Source organism: Triturus cristatus, chromosome 10 (assembly GCF_964204655.1).
Source record: "Triturus cristatus chromosome 10, aTriCri1.1, whole genome shotgun sequence".
In the NCBI taxonomy this organism is placed as follows: domain Eukaryota; kingdom Metazoa; phylum Chordata; class Amphibia; order Caudata; family Salamandridae; genus Triturus; species Triturus cristatus.
This window is the reverse complement of record NC_140593.1, coordinates 845,911,446-845,925,530: the sequence shown is the minus strand read 5'-3', so window position 1 is coordinate 845,925,530 and position 14,085 is coordinate 845,911,446. Positions and strand designations below refer to the sequence as shown.

At 47.1% G+C, this 14,085-nt stretch overlaps 18 non-coding genes across 18 annotated transcripts; all 18 read right to left on the bottom strand.

Annotated features, from left to right (window-relative positions):
• Window positions 1-271: 271 nt before the first annotated feature.
• On the bottom strand, window positions 272-344 carry TRNAV-UAC (transfer RNA valine (anticodon UAC)). The gene has a single exon. It is a non-coding gene; the product is annotated as a tRNA-Val (tRNA).
• Window positions 345-729: 385 nt separating this feature from the next.
• TRNAP-CGG (transfer RNA proline (anticodon CGG)) lies at window positions 730-801 on the bottom strand. The gene has a single exon. It is a non-coding gene; the product is annotated as a tRNA-Pro (tRNA).
• A 1,339-nt stretch (window positions 802-2,140) lies between these two features.
• Window positions 2,141-2,213, bottom strand: TRNAV-AAC (transfer RNA valine (anticodon AAC)). The gene has a single exon. It is a non-coding gene; the product is annotated as a tRNA-Val (tRNA).
• A 386-nt stretch (window positions 2,214-2,599) lies between these two features.
• TRNAP-AGG (transfer RNA proline (anticodon AGG)) lies at window positions 2,600-2,671 on the bottom strand. Its single transcript has one exon. It is a non-coding gene; the product is annotated as a tRNA-Pro (tRNA).
• A 429-nt stretch (window positions 2,672-3,100) lies between these two features.
• Window positions 3,101-3,173, bottom strand: TRNAV-UAC (transfer RNA valine (anticodon UAC)). The gene has a single exon. It is a non-coding gene; the product is annotated as a tRNA-Val (tRNA).
• A 1,394-nt stretch (window positions 3,174-4,567) lies between these two features.
• Window positions 4,568-4,679, bottom strand: TRNAL-CAA (transfer RNA leucine (anticodon CAA)). The gene is made up of 2 exons: window positions 4,642-4,679; window positions 4,568-4,613 (listed from the first exon to the last, which is right to left on the bottom strand). It is a non-coding gene; the product is annotated as a tRNA-Leu (tRNA).
• A 289-nt stretch (window positions 4,680-4,968) lies between these two features.
• On the bottom strand, window positions 4,969-5,041 carry TRNAV-AAC (transfer RNA valine (anticodon AAC)). Its single transcript has one exon. It is a non-coding gene; the product is annotated as a tRNA-Val (tRNA).
• A 385-nt stretch (window positions 5,042-5,426) lies between these two features.
• On the bottom strand, window positions 5,427-5,498 carry TRNAP-AGG (transfer RNA proline (anticodon AGG)). The gene has a single exon. It is a non-coding gene; the product is annotated as a tRNA-Pro (tRNA).
• A 1,897-nt stretch (window positions 5,499-7,395) lies between these two features.
• TRNAL-CAA (transfer RNA leucine (anticodon CAA)) lies at window positions 7,396-7,507 on the bottom strand. Its single transcript has 2 exons — window positions 7,470-7,507; window positions 7,396-7,441 (listed from the first exon to the last, which is right to left on the bottom strand). It is a non-coding gene; the product is annotated as a tRNA-Leu (tRNA).
• Window positions 7,508-7,796: 289 nt separating this feature from the next.
• On the bottom strand, window positions 7,797-7,869 carry TRNAV-AAC (transfer RNA valine (anticodon AAC)). The gene has a single exon. It is a non-coding gene; the product is annotated as a tRNA-Val (tRNA).
• Window positions 7,870-8,756: 887 nt separating this feature from the next.
• TRNAV-UAC (transfer RNA valine (anticodon UAC)) lies at window positions 8,757-8,829 on the bottom strand. The gene has a single exon. It is a non-coding gene; the product is annotated as a tRNA-Val (tRNA).
• A 385-nt stretch (window positions 8,830-9,214) lies between these two features.
• On the bottom strand, window positions 9,215-9,286 carry TRNAP-CGG (transfer RNA proline (anticodon CGG)). Its single transcript has one exon. It is a non-coding gene; the product is annotated as a tRNA-Pro (tRNA).
• A 1,348-nt stretch (window positions 9,287-10,634) lies between these two features.
• TRNAV-AAC (transfer RNA valine (anticodon AAC)) lies at window positions 10,635-10,707 on the bottom strand. The gene has a single exon. It is a non-coding gene; the product is annotated as a tRNA-Val (tRNA).
• A 386-nt stretch (window positions 10,708-11,093) lies between these two features.
• On the bottom strand, window positions 11,094-11,165 carry TRNAP-AGG (transfer RNA proline (anticodon AGG)). The gene has a single exon. It is a non-coding gene; the product is annotated as a tRNA-Pro (tRNA).
• Window positions 11,166-12,052: 887 nt separating this feature from the next.
• TRNAP-CGG (transfer RNA proline (anticodon CGG)) lies at window positions 12,053-12,124 on the bottom strand. Its single transcript has one exon. It is a non-coding gene; the product is annotated as a tRNA-Pro (tRNA).
• A 938-nt stretch (window positions 12,125-13,062) lies between these two features.
• On the bottom strand, window positions 13,063-13,174 carry TRNAL-CAA (transfer RNA leucine (anticodon CAA)). The gene is made up of 2 exons: window positions 13,137-13,174; window positions 13,063-13,108 (listed from the first exon to the last, which is right to left on the bottom strand). It is a non-coding gene; the product is annotated as a tRNA-Leu (tRNA).
• Window positions 13,175-13,463: 289 nt separating this feature from the next.
• On the bottom strand, window positions 13,464-13,536 carry TRNAV-AAC (transfer RNA valine (anticodon AAC)). Its single transcript has one exon. It is a non-coding gene; the product is annotated as a tRNA-Val (tRNA).
• A 385-nt stretch (window positions 13,537-13,921) lies between these two features.
• TRNAP-AGG (transfer RNA proline (anticodon AGG)) lies at window positions 13,922-13,993 on the bottom strand. Its single transcript has one exon. It is a non-coding gene; the product is annotated as a tRNA-Pro (tRNA).
• Between the last annotated feature and the right edge of the window lie 92 nt (window positions 13,994-14,085).

The following is a 14,085-nucleotide window of genomic DNA, read 5'->3' as shown; positions in this document are numbered from 1 at the left end:
TCCATCCTTCAGACATTTTGTTTGCTCTAGGTGTATGCTCTCGGTGAGGACAATAAAAAAAATTCTGCTCTCATGCCTTGCTTTCATCAAGTAGGCCCACCCTTCAGTACAAAAGGACGTGCAAACGAATGGCGCAAACTATCGTCACTTCTCTTTTTGAGCTGTCACTGATGCCCCTGGAGCACAGTACGTCACGCTGGTGAGGGATAGACAGCTTCCATTATCTCAGCTTTCCTATAAGTTGAGAGAGTAAATGCAAACAATAAGCTGCTGTTTCTGCCCGGTCTCGAACCAGGGACCTTTCGCGTGTAAAGCGAACGTGATAACCACTACACCACAGAAACAGATACTCTTGCAGCAATCGTCTTGGCATGTAGTGGGCTGGAAAGCACAGACCAAGGGCCAATGTCCATGAAGCTCAACGTTGGACCCTCCTTACCCGATCTCTTTCTTTGGAAGAAAGGAACGAGGACCACTTTTATTCCAAAAGGCGATTTTAAAACCATACCTGAAATCACGCTAGAAAAACACTTTGAATTTAATGTTCCTACACTGATGGTCCACCCCAGAAAAGCAGTTGCAAAGAAGTCCGGCACTGAAATTCTATACGCCAAAACTGGGAAACAGCCTGCAGGGAAAGGAACTTTCTCACCATACACGGCGTCTTATAGCATTGAAAAGAAGAAATGGTCCTACATAATAAGCAGCCTAAAAATAATTCCACAACATGGGCTTGTCCGGGATTTGAACCCGGGACCTCTCGCACCCGAAGCGAGAATCATACCCCTAGACCAACGAGCCTGATTCCCCTGTCAGCAATTTGATCAATTTCTGATGCGTCTTTCAGAAACAAAGCAGTGCTATTTGGCTGCTCTCTCTCTATGTGAGCCACACAAAGTCATGTTTTCTCTCAAGGTGTTGTTTTTTTCACTCTTGCAAGGAAGGGATCAGCCGATATCCTAGCTGCCAGTGAGCAGAAAAAAGGCACTGATGAGAACTGCAGGCACTTTCTGGCACTTGTACTTCTCTGCAAGTCCTGGACCCTTGCCCCATTAACTTCCACCCCAGAAGCAAGGGAGGGCCTGCCAATTCTTGCTCCTAAGAAAGAGGTGTTTAATTCTTGGATTCAAACACGCTCACTCAGCACTCAATGAGGCTCGATCAGGCGAGATTTATATGAGTGGCTCGCAGGACTGAAACACTCACCTGGGAGACCCAGGGTGGCTGAATTCCCAGAATGGCCATTGTTGGGCAAGTCACCTCCTTTCCTCCTGCCTCAATCTAGAATTGGCTGCAAATCACAAGATAGAGTTCAATGTCCGTGTGTACTGCCTACTCCCAGCTACCTCTCTGTCTTCCTTATGTAAATTAAAATTCGCAAGGGGGGACCAATGACAATCTGCTCCTCCCACATAACCAGGAAGCCCTGTTGAACATGTCTGCCTGTGTTGTTGCAGGGACAGTGCCTTCTCCGCCCAAAAGGTGGCAGGAGAGCCTCACAACAAAGATGGGATCAACTGCTTAATGAGAAACCAGCACAGCAGTTAGTGTGATGGAGTGCACATTTAACGGAAGGTGTGCCTGAGGTGTCCCTTCCAGGAATACATGGAATTGTGATTGAGGGCCCAGCCTGATCGTTGGTGGATTTCTCGTCATATGTTACAGGTCCGTGCAAAGATTGTGGTGTGTGGGGAATGCACTGCAAAAAAACAGGACGATTTAAGGGTGTAAAAGAGACCTGTCAGAAGTGGGATTTGAACCCACGCCTCCATGAGGAGACCAGAAGTCTCAGTTGCACTGAAGATCAAGCTCTCTTGAGTCTGGCACCTTAGACCACTCGGCCATCCTGACAGCCCTGGCTATGTACAGGTCTGACTCTTCTGTCTGCACTTGCCAATGTTTGCACTTACAGCGTTCGCAGCAATGTCACAGGTGTAAAGGCCCCACAATACAACATGGCATGATAAAAAAAAAAGCTAGGCACAAGAGCGACCACTGATGGATGCGGATTATTTTGTTTCGTCTTGGAAAAGTAAAGGAAGTTTCCCACGGCTCGCTGGGTTCATGGACCGCCTCTTCTTAAGCTTGCATTGAGATAATAAGGTTTTAGAGGGTGCACATAAAAGCAGCTCATGCACAGTGTTTCTGCCCGGTCTCGAACCGGGGACCTTTCGCGTGTTAGGCGAACGTGATGACCACTACACTACAGAAACTAACTTGCTGTGTTTTACTGTTAGAGCAAGGTTCCTCTCAAGGATTCTCTCTACTTCTATTCTGCTGTATCAGCAGCCACTCAGAAAGCGAGGAGCAAGTGTGAAAACTGCAGAGATATCAGCCAACATGCTTGCAATTAGACGTATTAAAAATTTACTTATGCAGGCATCGACAGACAAATATCTGATGCCTAAATGCCAGCAAGTACAGCTTGGGAAAGCATCACCTGGGACACACACAGACTAAGCATGAAGGCAGAAAAAGCATGGATATCCGTTTTTCTTCTGAGGTTCAAAATAATTTGTGCAACAATGCGCCGAGTGTAATGAGAAATAGTCAGGCATTGTCAGTTTTGAGTAGGATTCGTATGTTTACCTCTAAAAAAGGGCTCGTCCGGGATTTGAACCCGGGACCTCTCGCACCCTAAGCGAGAATCATACCCCTAGACCAACGAGCCGAGGCACACAAGAGTCACCTTTTGCACCGGCTCCGGGGGTTATTGGCAGCGAGTTGGTGAATGATTCACCCAAAGCAAGCAACTGCACATGCTGCTCTCTTCTGCAATATGGTTGCTGACTTTTCCATGGCCGTCATCGAACAAGAAATGAAAATACCTCCATCCTTCAGACATTTTGTTTGCTCTAGGTGTATGCTCTCGGTGAGGACAATAAAACAATTTCTGCTCTCATGCCTTGCTTTCATCAAGTAGGCCCACCCTTCAGTACAAAAGGACGTGCAAACGAATGGCGCAAACTATCGTCACTTCTCTTTTTGAGCTGTCACTGAAGCCCCTGGAGCACAGTAAGTCACGCTGGTGAGGGATAGACAGCTTCCATTATCTCAGCTTTCCTATAAGTTGAGAGAGTAAATGCAAGCAATAAGCTGCTGTTTCTGCCCGGTCTCGAACCAGGGACCTTTCGCGTGTAAAGCGAACGTGATAACCACTACACCACAGAAACAGATACATTTGCCGCAATCTTCTTGGCATGTAGTGGGCTGGAAAGCACAGACCAAGGGCCAATGTCCATGAAGCTCAACGTTGGACCCTCCTTACCCGATCTCTTTCTTTGGAAGAAAGCAACGAGGACCACTTTTATTCCAAAAGGCGATTTTAAAACCATACCTGAAATCACGCTAGAAAAACACTTTGAATTTAATGTTCCTACACTGATGGTCCACCCCAGAAAAGCAGTTGCAAAGAAGTCCGGCACTGAAATTCTATACGCCAAAACTGGGAAACAGCGTGCAGGGAAAGGAACTTTCTCACCATACACGGCGTCTTATAGCATTGAAAAGAAGAAATGGTCCTACATAATAAGCAGCCTAAAAATAATTCCACAACATGGGCTTGTCCGGGATTTGAACTCGGGACCTCTCGCACCCGAAGCGAGAATCATACCCCTAGACCAACGAGCCTGATTCCCCTGTCAGCAATTTGAACAATTTCTGATGCGTCTTTCAGAAACAAAGCAGTGCTATTTGGCTGCTCTCTCTCTATGTGAGCCACACAAAGTCATATTTTCTCTCAAGGTGTTGTTTTTTTCACTCTTGCAAGGAAGGGATCAGCCGATATCCTAGCTGCCAGTGAGCACAAAAAAGGCACTGATGAGAACTGCAGGCACTTTCTGGCACTTGTACTTCTCTGCAAGTCCTGGACCCTTGCCCCATTAATTTCCACCCCAGAAGCAAGGGAGGGCCTGCCAATTCTTGCTCCTAAGAAAGAGGCGTTTGATTCTTGGATTCAAACACGCTCACTCAGCACTCAATGAGGCTCGATCAGGCGAGATTTATATGAGTGGCTCGCAGGACTGAAACACTCACCTGGGAGACCCAGGGTGGCTGAATTCCCAGAATGGCCATTGTTGGGCAAGTCACCTCCTTTCCTCCTGCCTCAATCTAGAATTGGCTGCAAATCACAAGATAGAGTTCAATGTCCGTGTGTACTGCCTACTCCCAGCTACCTCTCTGTCTTCCTTATGTAAATTAAAATTCGCAAGGGGGGACCAATGACAATCTGCTCCTCCCACATAACCAGGAAGCCCTGTTGAACATGTCTGCCTGTGTTGTTGCAGGGACAGTGCCTTCTCCGCCCAAAAGGTGGCAGGAGAGCCTCACAACAAAGATGGGATCAACTGCTTAATGAGAAACCAGCACAGCAGTTAGTGTGATGGAGTGCAAATTTAACGGAAGGTGTGCCTGAGGTGTCCCTTCCAGGAATACATGGAATTGTGATTGAGGGCCCAGCCTGATCGTTGGTGGATTTCTCGTCATATGTTACAGGTCCGTGCAAAGATTGTGGTGTGTGGGGAATGCACTGCAAAAAACAGGACGATTTAAGGGTGTAAAAGAGACCTGTCAGAAGTGGGATTTGAACCCACGCCTCCATGAGGAGACCAGAAGTCTCAGTTGCACTGAAGATCAAGCTCTCTTGAGTCTGGCGCCTTAGACCACTCGGCCATCCTGACAGCCCTGGCTATGTACAGGTCTGACTCTTCTGTCTGCACTTGCCAATGTTTGCACTTACAGCGTTCGCAGCAATGTCACAGGTGTAAAGGCCCCACAATACAACATGGCATGATAAAAAAAAAAGCTAGGCACAAGAGCGACCACTGATGGATGCGGATTACTTTGTTTCGTCTTGGAAAAGTAAAGGAAGTTTCCCACGGCTCGCTGGGTTCATGGACCGCCTCTTCTTAAGCTTGCATTGAGATAATAAGGTTTTAGAGGGTGCACATAAAAGCAGCTCATGCACAGTGTTTCTGCCCGGTCTCGAACCGGGGACCTTTCGCGTGTTAGGCGAACGTGATGACCACTACACTACAGAAACTAACTTGCTGTGTTTTACTGTTAGAGCAAGGTTCCTCTCAAGGATTCTCTCTACTTCTATTCTGCTGTATCAGCAGCCACTCAGAAAGCAAGGAGCAAGTGTGAAAACTGCAGAGATATCAGCCAACATGCTTGCAATTAGACGTATTAAAAATTTACTTATGCAGGCATCGACAGACAAATATCTGATGCCTAAATGCCAGCAAGTACAGCTTGGGAAAGCATCACCTGGGACACACACAGACTAAGCATGAAGGCAGAAAAAGCATGGATATCCGTTTTTCTTCTGAGGTTCAAAATAATTTGTGCAACAATGCGCCGAGTGTAATGAGAAATAGTCAGGCATTGTCAGTTTTGAGTAGGATTCGCATGTTTCCTCTAAAAAAGGGCTCGTCCGGGATTTGAACCCGGGACCTCTCGCACCCTAAGCGAGAATCATACCCCTAGACCAACGAGCCGAGGCACACAAGAGTCACCTTCTGCACCGGCTCCGGGGGTTATTGGCAGAGAGTTGGTGAATGATTCACCCAAAGCAAGCAACTGCACATGCTGCTCTCTTCTGCAATATGGTTGCTGTCTTTTCCATGGCCGTCATCGAACAAAAAATGAAAATACCTCCATCCTTCAGACATTTTGTTTGCTCTAGGTGTATGCTCTCGGTGAGGACAATAAAAAAATTTCTGCTCTCATGCTTTACTTTCATCAAGTAGGCCCACCCTTCAGTACAAAAGGACGTGCAAACGAAAAGGCGCAAACTATCGTCACTTCTCTTTTTGAGCTGTCACTGATGCCCCTGGAGCACAGTACGTCACGCTGGTGAGGGATAGACAGCTTCCATTATCTCAGCTTTCCTATAAGTTGAGAGAGTAAATGCAAACAATAAGCTGCTGTTTCTGCCCGGTCTCGAACCAGGGACCTTTCGCGTGTAAACCGAACGTGATAACCACTACACCACAGAAACAGATACTCTTGCAGCAATCGTCTTGGCATGTAGTGGGCTGGAAAGCACAGACCAAGGGCCAATGTCCATGAAGCTCAACGTTGGACCCTCCTTACCCGATCTCTTTCTTTGGAAGAAAGCAACGAGGACCACTTTTATTCCAAAAGGCGCTTTTAAAACCATACCTGAAATCACGCTAGAAAAACACTTTGAATTTAATGTTCCTACACTGATGGTCCACCCCAGAAAAGCAGTTGCAAAGAAGTCCGGCACTGAAATTCTATACGCCAAAACTGGGAAACAGCGTGCAGGGAAAGGAACTTTCTCACCATACACGGCGTCTTATAGCATTGAAAAGAAGAAATGGTCCTACATAATAAGCAGCCTAAAAATAATTCCACAACATGGGCTTGTCCGGGATTTGAACTCGGGACCTCTCGCACCCGAAGCGAGAATCATACCCCTAGACCAACGAGCCTGATTCCCCTGTCAGCAATTTGAACAATTTCTGATGCGTCTTTCAGAAACAAAGCAGTGCTATTTGGCTGCCCTCTCTCTATGTGAGCCACACAAAGTCATATTTTCTCTCAAGGTGTTGTTTTTTTCACTCTTGCAAGGAAGGGATCAGCCGATATCCTAGCTGCCAGTGAGCACAAAAAAGGCACTGATGAGAACTGCAGGCACTTTCTGGCACTTGTACTTCTCTGCAAGTCCTGGACCCTTGCCCCATTAATTTCCACCCCAGAAGCAAGGGAGGGCCTGCCAATTCTTGCTCCTAAGAAAGAGGCGTTTGATTCTTGGATTCAAACACGCTCACTCAGCACTCAATGAGGCTCGATCAGGCGAGATTTATATGAGTGGCTCGCAGGACTGAAACACTCACCTGGGAGACCCAGGGTGGCTGAATTCCCAGAATGGCCATTGTTGGGCAAGTCACCTCCTTTCCTCCTGCCTCAATCTAGAATTGGCTGCAAATCACAAGATAGAGTTCAATGTCCGTGTGTACTGCCTACTCCCAGCTACCTCTCTGTCTTCCTTATGTAAATTAAAATTCGCAAGGGGGGACCAATGACAATCTGCTCCTCCCACATAACCAGGAAGCCCTGTTGAACATGTCTGCCTGTGTTGTTGCAGGGACAGTGCCTTCTCCGCCCAAAAGGTGGCAGGAGAGCCTCACAACAAAGATGGGATCAACTGCTTAATGAGAAACCAGCACAGCAGTTAGTGTGATGGAGTGCAAATTTAACGGAAGGTGTGCCTGAGGTGTCCCTTCCAGGAATACATGGAATTGTGATTGAGGACCCAGCCTGATCGTTGGTGGATTTCTCGTCATATGTTACAGGTCCGTGCAAAGATTGTGGTGTGTGGGGAATGCACTGCAAAAAACAGGACGATTTAAGGGTGTAAAAGAGACCTGTCAGAAGTGGGATTTGAACCCACGCCTCCATGAGGAGACCAGAAGTCTCAGTTGCACTGAAGATCAAGCTCTCTTGAGTCTGGCGCCTTAGACCACTCGGCCATCCTGACAGCCCTGGCTATGTACAGGTCTGACTCTTCTGTCTGCACTTGCCAATGTTTGCACTTACAGCGTTCGCAGCAATGTCACAGGTGTAAAGGCCCCACAATACAACATGGCATGATAAAAAAAAAAGCTAGGCACAAGAGCGACCACTGATGGATGCGGATTACTTTGTTTCGTCTTGGAAAAGTAAAGGAAGTTTCCCACGGCTCGCTTGGTTCATGGACCGCCTCTTCTTAAGCTTGCATTGAGATAATAAGGTTTTAGAGGGTGCACATAAAAGCAGCTCATGCACAGTGTTTCTGCCCGGTCTCGAACCGGGGACCTTTCGCGTGTTAGGCGAACGTGATGACCACTACACTACAGAAACTAACTTGCTGTGTTTTACTGTTAGAGCAAGGTTCCTCTCAAGGATTCTCTCTACTTCTATTCTGCTGTATCAGCAGCCACTCAGAAAGCGAGGAGCAAGTGTGAAAACTGCAGAGATATCAGCCAACATGCTTGCAATTAGACGTATTAAAAATTTACTTATGCAGGCATCGACAGACAAATATCTGATGCCTAAATGCCAGCAAGTACAGCTTGGGAAAGCATCACCTGGGACACACACAGACTAAGCATGAAGGCAGAAAAAGCATGGATATCCGTTTTTCTTCTGAGGTTCAAAATAATTTGTGCAACAATGCGCCGAGTGTAATGAGAAATAGTCAGGCATTGTCAGTTTTGAGTAGGATTCGCATGTTTCCTCTAAAAAAGGGCACGTCCGGGATTTGAACCCGGGACCTCTCACACCCTAAGCGAGAATCATACCCCTAGACCAACGAGCCGAGGCACACAAGAGTCACCTTCTGCACCGGCTCCGGGGGTTATTGGCAGAGAGTTGGTGAATGATTCACCCAAAGCAAGCAACTGCACATGCTGCTCTCTTCTGCAATATGGTTGCTGTCTTTTCCATGGCCGTCATCGAACAAGAAATGAAAATACCTCCATCCTTCAGACATTTTGTTTGCTCTAGGTGTATGCTCTCGGTGAGGACAATAAAAAAATTTCTGCTCTCATGCCTTGCTTTCATCAAGTAGGCCCACCCTTCAGTACAAAAGGACGTGCAAACGAAAAGGCGCAAACTATCGTCACTTCTCTTTTTGAGCTGTCACTGATGCCCCTGGAGCACAGTACGTCACGCTGGTGAGGGATAGACAGCTTCCATTATCTCAGCTTTCCTATAAGTTGAGAGAGTAAATGCAAACAATAAGCTGCTGTTTCTGCCCGGTCTCGAACCAGGGACCTTTCGCGTGTAAAGCGAACGTGATAACCACTACACCACAGAAACAGATACTCTTGCAGCAATCGTCTTGGCATGTAGTGGGCTGGAAAGCACAGACCAAGGGCCAATGTCCATGAAGCTCAACGTTGGACCCTCCTTACCCGATCTCTTTCTTTGGAAGAAAGGAACGAGGACCACTTTTATTCCAAAAGGCGATTTTAAAACCATACCTGAAATCACGCTAGAAAAACACTTTGAATTTAATGTTCCTACACTGATGGTCCACCCCAGAAAAGCAGTTGCAAAGAAGTCCGGCACTAAAATTCTATACGCCAAAACTGGTAAACAGCGTGCAGGGAAAGGAACTTTCTCACCATACACGGCGTCTTATAGCATTGAAAAGAAGAAATGGTCCTACATAATAAGCAGCCTAAAAATAATTCCACAACATGGGCTTGTCCGGGATTTGAACCCGGGACCTCTCGCACCCGAAGCGAGAATCATACCCCTAGACCAACGAGCCTGATTCCCCTGTCAGCAATTTGAACAATTTCTGATGCGTCTTTCAGAAACAAAGCAGTGCTATTTGGCTGCTCTCTCTCTATGTGAGCCACACAAAGTCATGTTTTCTCTCAAGGTGTTGTTTTTTTCACTCTTGCAAGGAAGGGATCAGCCGATATCCTAGCTGCCAGTGAGCACAAAAAAGGCACTGATGAGAACTGCAGGCACTTTCTGGCACTTGTACTTCTCTGCAAGTCCTGGACCCTTGCCCCATTAATTTCCACCCCAGAAGCAAGGGAGGGCCTGCCAATTCTTGCTCCTAAGAAAGAGGCGTTTGATTCTTGGATTCAAACACGCTCACTCAGCACTTAATGAGGCTCGATCAGGCGAGATTTATATGAGTGGCTCGCAGGACTGAAACACTCACCTGGGAGACCCAGGGTGGCTGAATTCCCAGAATGGCCATTGTTGGGCAAGTCACCTCCTTTCCTCCTGCCTCAATCTAGAATTGGCTGCAAATCACAAGATAGAGTTCAATGTCCGTGTGTACTGCCTACTCCCAGCTACCTCTCTGTCTTCCTTATGTAAATTAAAATTCGCAAGGGGGGACCAATGACAATCTGCTCCTCCCACATAACCAGGAAGCCCTGTTGAACATGTCTGCCTGTGTTGTTGCAGGGACAGTGCCTTCTCCGCCCAAAAGGTGGCAGGAGAGCCTCACAACAAAGATGGGATCAACTGCTTAATGAGAAACCAGCACAGCAGTTAGTGTGATGGAGTGCAAATTTAACGGAAGGTGTGCCTGAGGTGTCCCTTCCAGGAATACATGGAATTGTGATTGAGGGCCCAGCCTGATCGTTGGTGGATTTCTCGTCATATGTTACAGGTCCGTGCAAAGATTGTGGTGTGTGAGGAATGCACTGCAAAAAACAGGACGATTTAAGGGTGTAAAAGAGACCTGTCAGAAGTGGGATTTGAACCCATGCCTCCATGAGGAGACCAGAAGTCTCAGTTGCACTGAAGATCAAGCTCTCTTGAGTCTGGCGCCTTAGACCACTCGGCCATCCTGACAGCCCTGGCTATGTACAGGTCTGACTCTTCTGTCTGCACTTGCCAATGTTTGCACTTACAGCGTTCGCAGCAATGTCACAGGTGTAAAGGCCCCACAATACAACATGGCATGATAAAAAAAAAAGCTAGGCACAAGAGCGCACAAGAGCGACCACTGATGGATGCGGATTACTTTGTTTCGTCTTGGAAAAGTAAAGGAAGTTTCCCACGGCTCGCTGGGTTCATGGACCGCCTCTTCTTAAGCTTGCATTGAGATAATAAGGTTTTAGAGGGTGCACATAAAAGCAGCTCATGCACAGTGTTTCTGCCCGGTCTCGAACCGGGGACCTTTCGCATGTTAGGCGAACGTGATGACCACTACACTACAGAAACTAACTTGCTGTGTTTTACTGTTAGAGCAAGGTTCCTCTCAAGGATTCTCTCTACTTCTATTCTGCTGTATCAGCAGCCACTCAGAAAGCGAGGAGCAAGTGTGAAAACTGCAGAGATATCAGCCAACATGCTTGCAATTAGACGTATTAAAAATTTACTTATGCAGGCATCGACAGACAAATATCTGATGCCTAAATGCCAGCAAGTACAGCTTGGGAAAGCATCACCTGGGACACACACAGACTAAGCATGAAGGCAGAAAAAGCATGGATATCCGTTTTTCTTCTGAGGTTCAAAATAATTTGTGCAACAATGCGCCGAGTGTAATGAGAAATTGTCAGGCATTGTCAGTTTTGAGTAGGATTCGTATGCTTACCTCTAAAAAAGGGCTCGTCCGGGATTTGAACCCGGGACCTCTCGCACCCTAAGCGAGAATCATACCCCTAGACCAACGAGCCGAGGCACACAAGAGTTGCCTTTTGCACCGGCTCCGGGGGTTATTGGCAGCGAGTTGGTGAATGATTCACCCAAAGCAAGCAACTGCACATGCTGCTCTCTTCTGCAATATGGTTGCTGTCTTTTCCATGGCCGTCATCGAACAAGAAATGAAAATACCTCCATCCTTCAGACATTTTGTTTGCTCTAGGTGTATGCTCTCGGTGAGGACAATAAAACAATTTCTGCTCTCATGCCTTGCTTTCATCAAGTAGGCCCACCCTTCAGTACAAAAGGACGTGCAAACGAATGGCGCAAACTATCGTCACTTCTCTTTTTGAGCTGTCACTGATGCCCCTGGAGCACAGTACGTCACGCTGGTGAGGGATAGACAGCTTCCATTATCTCAGCTTTCCGATAAGTTGAGAGAGTAAATGCAAACAATAAGCTGCTGTTTCTGCCCAGTCTCGAACCAGGGACCTTTCGCGTGTAAAGCGAACGTGATAACCACTACACCACAGAAACAGATACATTTGCCGCAATCTTCTTGGCATGTAGTGGGCTGGAAAGCACAGACCAAGGGCCAATGTCCATGAAGCTCAACGTTGGACCCTCCTTACCCGATCTCTTTCTTTGGAAGAAAGCAACGAGGACCACTTTTATTCCAAAAGGCGATTTTAAAACCATACCTGAAATCACGCTAGAAAAACACTTTGAATTTAATGTTCCTACACTGATGGTCCACCCCAGAAAAGCAGTTGCAAAGAAGTCCGGCACTGAAATTCTATACGCCAAAACTGGGAAACAGCGTGCAGGGAAAGGAACTTTTTCACCATACACGGCGTCTTATAGCATTGAAAAGAAGAAATGGTCCTACATAATAAGCAGCCTAAAAATAATTCCACAACATGGGCTCGTCCGGGATTTGAACCCGGGACCTCTCGCACCCGAAGTGAGAATCATACCCCTAGACCAACGAGCCTGATTCCCCTGTCAGCAATTTGAACAATTTCTGATGCGTCTTTCAAAAACAAAGCAGTGCTATTTGGCTGCTCTCTCTCTATGTGAGCCACACAAAGTCATGTTTTCTCTCAAGGTGTTGTTTTTTTCACTCTTGCAAGGAAGGGATCAGCCGATATCCTAGCTGCCAGTGAGCAGAAAAAAGGCACTGATGAGAACTGCAGGCACTTTCTGGCACTTGTACTTCTCTGCAAGTCCTGGACCCTTGCCCCATTAACTTCCACCCCAGAAGCAAGGGAGGGCCTGCCAATTCTTGCTCCTAAGAAAGAGGTGTTTGATTCTTGGATTCAAACACGCTCACTCAGCACTCAATGAGGCTCGATCAGGCGAGATTTATATGAGTGGCTCGCAGGACTGAAACACTCACCTGGGAGACCCAGGGTGGCTGAATTCCCAGAATGGCCATTGTTGGGCAAGTCACCTCCTTTCCTCCTGCCTCAATCTAGAATTGGCTGCAAATCACAAGATAGAGTTCAATGTCCGTGTGTACTGCCTACTCCCAGCTACCTCTCTGTCTTCCTTATGTAAATTAAAATTCGCAAGGGGGGACCAATGACAATCTGCTCCTCCCACATAACCAGGAAGCCCTGTTGAACATGTCTGCCTGTGTTGTTGCAGGGACAGTGCCTTCTCCGCCCAAAAGGTGGCAGGAGAGCCTCACAACAAAGATGGGATCAACTGCTTAATGAGAAACCAGCACAGCAGTTAGTGTGATGGAGTGCAAATTTAACGGAAGGTGTGCCTGAGGTGTCCCTTCCAGGAATACATGGAATTGTGATTGAGGGCCCAGCCTGATCGTTGGTGGATTTCTCGTCATATGTTACAGGTCCGTGCAAAGATTGTGGTGTGTGGGGAATGCACTGCAAAAAAACAGGACGATTTAAGGGTGTAAAAGAGACCTGTCAGAAGTGGGATTTGAACCCACGCCTCCATGAGGAGACCAGAAGTCTCAGTTGCACTGAAGATCAAGCTCTCTTGAGTCTGGCGCCTTAGACCACTCGGCCATCCTGACAGCCCTGGCTATGTACAGGTCTGACTCTTCTGTCTGCACTTGCCAATGTTTGCACTTACAGCGTTCGCAGCAATGTCACAGGTGTAAAGGCCCCACAATACAACATGGCATGATAAAAAAAAAAGCTAGGCACAAGAGCGACCACTGATGGATGCGGATTACTTTGTTTCGTCTTGGAAAAGTAAAGGAAGTTTCCCACGGCTCGCTGGGTTCATGGACCGCCTCTTCTTAAGCTTGCATTGAGATAATAAGGTTTTAGAGGGTGCACATAAAAGCAGCTCATGCACAGTGTTTCTGCCCGGTCTCGAACCGGGGACCTTTCGCGTGTTAGGCGAACGTGATGACCACTACACTACAGAAACTAACTTGCTGTGTTTTACTGTTAGAGCAAGGTTCCTCTCAAGGATTCTCTCTACTTCTATTCTGCTGTATCAGCAGCCACTCAGAAAGCGAGGAGCAAGTGTGAAAACTGCAGAGATATCAGCCAACATGCTTGCAATTAGACGTATTAAAAATTTACTTATGCAGGCATCGACAGACAAATATCTGATGCCTAAATGCCAGCAAGTACAGCTTGGGAAAGCATCACCTGGGACACACACAGACTAAGCATGAAGGCAGAAAAAGCATGGATATCCGTTTTTCTTCTGAGGTTCAAAATAATTTGTGCAAAAATGCGCCGAGTGTAATGAGAAATAGTCAGGCATTGTCAGTTTTGAGTAGGATTCGCATGTTTCCTCTAAAAAAGGGCTCGTCCGGGATTTGAACCCGGGACCTCTCGCACCCTAAGCGAGAATCATACCCCTAGACCAACGAGCCGAGGCACACAAGAGTCACCTTTTGCACCGGCTCCGGGGGTTATTGGCAGCGAGTTGGTGAATGATTCACCCAAAGCAAGCAACTGCACATGC